The 7208-nt window shown below is 39.9% G+C and overlaps 1 long non-coding RNA gene across 1 annotated transcript; it reads right to left on the minus strand.

The window, feature by feature from the left end:
- Nucleotides 1–3711: 3711 nt before the first annotated feature.
- LOC145660123 (uncharacterized) lies at nucleotides 3712–6116 on the minus strand. Its single transcript, XR_014126286.1, has 3 exons — nucleotides 5857–6116; nucleotides 4614–4913; nucleotides 3712–3806 (listed from the first exon to the last, which is right to left on the minus strand). It is a non-coding gene; the product is annotated as an uncharacterized LOC145660123 (long non-coding RNA).
- Nucleotides 6117–7208: the final 1092 nt, after the last annotated feature.

Here is a 7208-nt window from a genome sequence, read left to right on the forward strand (position 1 = left end):
AAAGTCGGTGTGTGTGTGTGTGTGTGTGTGTGTGTGTGTGTGTGTGTGTGTGTGTGTGTGTGTGTGTGTGTGTGTGTGTGTGTGTGTTCAGGTTTGTTAATTTAGTTTGATATTGACATATTCTGTATTATCTCCATTATCCATTGCTCTGGGTGCTGGTCTGGTGGTGTTTATATGGGCTAGAGTAGAATACATTACATCAACCTGCAGAAAATATCACAATTACAAAATATTAGCACACATACATATAGAATAATGCACACCCTGTTGAATGGATTAATACAAGTGTTAATATAATAAATGTATTGTATTGCAGAGGTGTTAATTGTAATATACATTTAATCCATAAATGCACATGTAAATATAATTTATGCAAGCATGTGTGTAATCTGTTTTATACATTCACAAACATTTAAACACTCACCAGTCACTTTAATAAAGACCTGCAGTCTGTAATTTAATATGTGCACATGTCTTACAGGTGTGCACCACTGTTTAGTGTGTGACCACAGGAGCACTGCTGAATGGATCCTACCTGGATGGTAGACCACTCTCAACAAACAAGTGTCTCTGCAGTGGTAGTGTCTTTAGGGCATGTATGAGTGTGTAACAAGAACAGCAGTGTGTCTGGAGTTTTTAAACAAGCCTGTGGAACTGCACACAGGTATATAATGCAGCTAGCAGATAACGATGTAGTGTAAAGGTGATCCTAATAAAGTGGCTGAGGAGAGTAACCACATACATACATCACCTGCCCTTTTTAATACAAATGATAAATGTGTGTTGATCAATTTTTCTTTAGTTAATGAGTGCTTACTGAAGAGATCTTGGAAACTAGTCTGACCAAAATGAATTTTTCCAGTACGCAAAATATATCCAGATGGCATACTGCTACGGCCAATTAATCCAGTACGTGACCAGGCCTGTCTCCGTGGTGTACTGCATCTCATCATGCAACTGTGGTGGTAAATCACAAGTGGGTAGAACTTCATACGTTCGCATGACCTTTTTGTGTTTGTGTTTTTGGGTTTGTGTTTTTTACACACTGGATATTATGCATCATACTACTACAGGGAACAGTAAACAGTATACAGTATATAATGAGTCCAGTATGCAGCATACAGTATGTAGTAAGCTATTTTCTATATAGCCCAAAGGTTTCTTGCCTCATGTAGGTGTTACATGAAGGGATTGGCCGGCAATTACATTATTTTCCGGTGCTTTTCTACTACTTTGGTTGATTCAGAAGTTACTTCTGAATGCAGTGAGGTGTCTAAAAAGGCCCAGTAGCATAAAGGTACTGCTATAGAGCAGGTGATCATAATAAAGTTATCATCAAGCATATAGCGTACACACACACACACACACACACACACACACACACACATAAGCAATGCTTAACATCTCTAGCTGCAACAGTCATAAGTGAATGACTGCTGAAAAGTCACTGGTAAACTACAGCACATTAGGCAAATAAAACTACTCTGTGAAACTACAGAATATTAAACAATTAACTGCTCTGCTAAACTACAGCATATTAGATGATGTCATACTGTCTGTCATAATTTAGCAATCAGAATCGACTGTGTGCACTGCAGTAAAGACTGTAGTGAAGTTCTCTGTGCACACAAGAATAAGGCCCTTAAAGTTTTTCCATACTTTCAGAAACACATGACCTCTCACCAGTACCTGCATAACTTTCACTGGGTCTTAACGTGCAGAAACTAATCACTAATCCAAGCTCTGACACTGTAGAACAGATCTGTGCACTGAATCAGAGTTCACTGATATTATAACATGGATGTGTGACACTCACCTGTGTCTGCTGATCTCTCCTCTGTCCTGTTTGTCCCTCTCTGTTCACCGTCTGTTCACGTCTCTGAACTACAAAATTAACTCAGTGTGAGATGGACAGATATGTATGTATTTATTTATATACAGGTTTTATTATCAAGAGCATCTCACATGTTTATCAGTATGTGTGCTCTCTGGGAAGCAAACCCATGACAGTGTGTTATCAGCACTGTGCACTACCTGTCTACCAGGTGAGCAGAGGTCTGTATTACTGGATAATATTGTACAGAGAACTTCACACTGAGACCTGTTATAATTGTCTGTGAACTTGAATAGGAGTGTGTTTGTGTGTGTGTGTGTGTGTGTGTGTGTGTGTGTGTTTGTGTGTGTGTGTGTGTGTGTGTGTGTGTGTGTGTATACCTCTGTATCTCCAGCAGATGACTCCTCCTAATCCCATCAACAGCAGTAAACCCCCCACACCAGCTAAGATGACATGACGTGTGTATACTGGAGAATTGTCTGCATTTCCTGCATGTGGGAATGTAGGAAGCAAAATTAAAATTTGATGTATTATTTGTCACTTTTAATATTATATTGTATGATTTTCATAACAAGCATTCAATATAAATGTATTTTTGGCACAAAAACAAAGAGGATGGAGCATGAATGAGTCTCTGCATTGCTACATTGCTAATTACAAATTTTGGCATTATACTTGACAGAGTTGACAATATTGATATTGATTAATATTGATAATATTATTAGTAATTAATAAAAGTTGACATTGTCAATGTCATTAAGACTACATTTGTAGTCCTTTAACCATTTTCAGATGTTATTGTTGTAGTAGGTTTAGTTGAAGCTGTTGGACTTGTTTTGTCAGTGTGTGCTGGAGTTTCAGGCATTTGTTAGTCTCTCTCTCTCTCTCTCTCTCTCTCTCTCTCTCTCTCTCTCTCTCTCTCTCTCTCTCATTCCCGGCCTAGCCACCCACTTTACCTCCTGTCACATCTCTGTTGTACTGGAACTGACAATCTTTCATTGTTATTCTATCAATCCCAGTGTCTGCCTTTGTCTGTCCCCATTCCTGTCTTTGTAACTGTCCCAATCCCAGCTGTGGTTCGGGTTCCTGTTATCCTGTATCCCGTGCTCCTACTCTCAGCCGGGCTCCCGTCCATCCCGCTGCCCAAGCTGGAACCCAGTCGTCTCCTGTCCAGCCTGCTGTCAGGTTTTTTGGTTGTGGTACAAAGTCCTGTTTCCACCCCTCACTCGATGGACTTTCCCATTTTTTTTCTCCTTTCCCACCTGTCCTTGTCCAGGTTCTCCAGACCCTGCTGTGTGACGCCGGGCTCAGGCTCCCTTGTCAACTGTTATGCATGTCAGGAGCCCCGTGTTAAGGGGGGTGTGGGTGCTACTGTAACACCCCTCACCACCATCACACAGGAGCCCCGTGTTAAGGGGGGTGTGGGTGCTACTGTAACACCTCTCACCACCATCACACAGGAGCCCCGTGTTAAGGGGGGTGTGGGTGCTACTGTAACACCCCTCACCACCATCCTCCTCCCCATGTGCTCCTTTGTTTGTTTTTGTTCCTCCACATGCTTTGTGTTGTTCATGCCCTCACACAGGGGTCCTGTGTTTCTCCTTTCACTTACCCCCGTCACCTGGGTCTAGTCTCACCCTCATTATTTACCCTATAAAGTCCAATCCTGTACAACCACTAATGTCAGTTATTTTGCCTTATTCGCTTGTATGACATTGTGTATGCAACATTAGCACAGTATGTTCATGTGTGCTTTCATTTTCATTAAAAAATGCATCAGACAAGGTTACCTCATACTTGCATACTGCCCCACACTCGTTAAACCAATGTGTGTTACCTCCATTGGTAGATGATGGACTGAATGTCTTATAACCATTTGGAGACGTCATTGTAGTAGTAGGTTTAGTTGAAGCTGTTGGACTTGTTGTGTCAGTGTCCACTGGAGGAGGATTTACAGGTTTATATGGAGCCTCTGCCAGAATAGAAAAGTGTGATCAGTTATAAGTAATGAGGGTTCAGGGCTGTTATGTATTTTGTATGTTTAACTTTAGATTTTATACTACAGAATTGTATTTACAATTTGTACAAACAAAATTGTTCAGTTTGCTGTGTTTGGTTTGCTGTATGTCAGTGGTGGTAAAACGACAGCAAAGTCTGAGCTTACAGGGCTCTGTACATCCTTTATGAAGCAGGAAGAATTGCTTTAAAAAAAAAAATAAAATCAGTAATTTTCTGTGAGCAAATCAAATAATTACAGAGAGGCAAGGAGGTGGGACGTAATACTCTGTAATATTTTCTTATTGATTCTTAATGTTTGGTGCCCAAAAAGCCAGAGCTGTTTATGAAATTGTGCTTTTTAAACCTCATTACACAGTACAGTCAGCCACAATTCTGGTGTGTTTATACTCCAGTAGAAACACCTAGTATGCACACAGTTAGACACTGTAGCCTGTCTGTTTCCATGAATATTTTCGAGATCACTGGTCAGTTTCTGACCACATGACCAAGGCTCCTTGGATTAAAGATGGAGAGATGAAAGTGAAGCACAAATAGAACGTCATATTTTATTTCTGAGTGTTTTAGGTCTGTGATCTATTAGTGTTGCATCATTGAGTTCAGATTCATATTTTAGATGAGCATATTATTCCATATTTGCTACTAGGATGTCTAGGCAATACATTTGTTTTTACATAGTGCAGTAGTTATTGGTACAGACCAGTCACTAAATGTAGTCAAAAACATTTTAGACATACACTAAATATAAAAGTGGTTTGTTTACCTTTTACATTGAGATTGACAGTTGTATGGTGAACACTGATACTACACATGTACTTTCCCTCATCCTCTTTAGTCAGACCAGATATGAATAAAGAGAAATTTCCTGGAGCAGCAACCATCTTAATTCTACCAGTGTAATGCTTTGTCTGGTCAGTTGAGTAGATGACATTTGAATCTTCTATAAAACTCCATCTGATAGTCTTTGGCTTGGCCAGCAGTTTAGTGCAGGAACAGGGCAGCAGGACAGACCCTCCCACGTATCCACTCAGCACTGTGGGAGGATTCACAATATCCTTACAGACTAGAGAGAGCAGAAACACTGACATGTTACACTACTGTTATGAAGTAACCAGTACAACCAGTGACATTCTTCTGTGAACCATCATATGAAGACAAAACAAATCCATTTGTCAAATTTTTAACATCAAAAAGATGTTCTGATGTTCTGTAACTTACAAAGTTTATGCAACAGTTTATGCTCTGTCACATTTGATAAATATGAATGGATGGGAAAAATCTTGTATTTGTAGAGTCAGTGGTTCTAGCCCATCTGGTGTAATACACAGTTAGTGTTAACCATCCTCCAACTCCAGTCATGGTCAGTGTCTGACCACTGAACCACTGCTGGCTGGATATCTTTCACTGTCAGAACACTCTCAGCCTACCAGTAGCACTGAATCCAGTAACACTGCTGTACCTGAACCACTCATACCAGTACAACACCCACTACCAAGCCTCCAGCACTGTAGTGGGATTGATGTGTGGAGAATGGTTCAGTATCCACATATACTAGGACATCTGTGGTCAGAAACTGACCAGTAATGTCCTGGGTGCAGGGTGACACACAAACTGTGTAAGACACCAGGTGGACACAGTCTATAATTATACCTACACATTCATTTATTAGAGGTACTGAAAGTGTTCAGTGAGGGCAGGTGAAATGTATGTTAGTTGTGTTTAACTCTTCTAGACTGGTGACAGAGGGTGTCTGGTGACTAATATCTGAGGATAATGTGGTCCACATGTTAGATACATAAATATGTAATGGTGTTTCTTTATTTTTAAATGTCCTGTTTTTTAATTTTAGTAATATGTGATGTATATGTGTCTAATAAAGTGTGTGGTGAATGTATTTATATTACATTTATTTGTATGTTTGAAAAGCGAAGTTCATGATGGAGATCCACCAGGTGAAATCTACTTAGGAGATTTTAATTTGTCTGTATTTCTGAATAATATTTTACCTGAAACATAAAGTTTGATGTCTTTGTGTGTATTCCCTTTAGTTTGACACCTGTAGTCTCCCTCATCCTCCTCAGTCAGGTGTGATATGAGTAGAGAGAAATTTCCTGGAGAGTGAGCAGTACCCAGCTGAACTCTGTTTCTGTACTGTTCACTCTCACTGGAGATCTCTGTATAACTGGAGTTTTGGTGTTTCTGCCAGGTGAAACTCTCAGGTCTGGTTTGTGGGTCAGTGCAGGAACAGGGCAGTAGTACTGAGTCTCCTGCGAATGCAGTGATCTCTGTGATCTTCTGATGTTCCAGTGTACAGCCTGCAGAAACACACCAGTAGAAGACCTTCACCATCAATCCCCTCATGTGCATGTCCCAACATTTGAGTTTCATCTCTTTAGTCTTTTCATCTCTTTTCTCTTTAACATGGCTTAACTATCTCAAGAACACAGAGATTTGTGATTGTTCAGAGTAACATTTACTATACAACCATGTACTGACTACTTACTTTACTCTGATTATTATGCTCTAGTCTGAGCACTGAATCCGATATGCATGGGTTATATGTAATTAGATATAACTGCACCACAATGACACATTGTGTTCAAGGTTTGGTTTACAACTGAAAGCAGCCTACTAACCAAATCTTAAATTCTACCTTACATGTTCAGGTAATATACAACACACACACACACACACACACACACACACACACACACACACACACACATACACATGCACAATTTTATTCTCAGCACCTACTTTATCAGAAACAGTAACATCACCCATTGGCACTAGTGTCCACATGTGCCTTTAAAGTGCCTTTTATAGGTGGTCAGAGATGTCGTCTCTAACTGAACTCCTATAGATGTTTTCAGTGTTTCTTATAAAGTAGCTACTGAGTAGATCTTTGATGATCTACAGAAGTAGAGAGAAGGTAACACTCACCATCAGCAGCATGGAGCACAAGGAGCAGATAAACACACACCTGCATTCTTACTGAGTTACACACACACTACACACAGCTACAGCAGGACTGCTGATACACACCATACACACACTCTTCAGAACTACACTCTACTGAATAATATGACAACTACAGTTATAGTGGAGATGAAGTGCATTCAGATGAAGTTCTGACCAACGTCTATCCCCAACACAGACACACATATAAGTAAGAATGACAACATTCTCCCTCACATATATAGTTCAAGTTCAAGTTCGGTTTATTTGTCACATACATAGTCATACACAGTACAACACGCAGTGAAATGGTGGAGAGTGCTCTGTCCAAACTGAGGAAGAGAACCAGGGGTGCATAGAGAAAAAAATATATATACAGATAAATATATATTCTATGTAT

Source organism: Electrophorus electricus, chromosome 2 (assembly GCF_041902795.1).
Source record: "Electrophorus electricus isolate QZ-2024a chromosome 2, ASM4190279v1, whole genome shotgun sequence".
NCBI lineage: Eukaryota > Metazoa > Chordata > Actinopteri > Gymnotiformes > Gymnotidae > Electrophorus > Electrophorus electricus.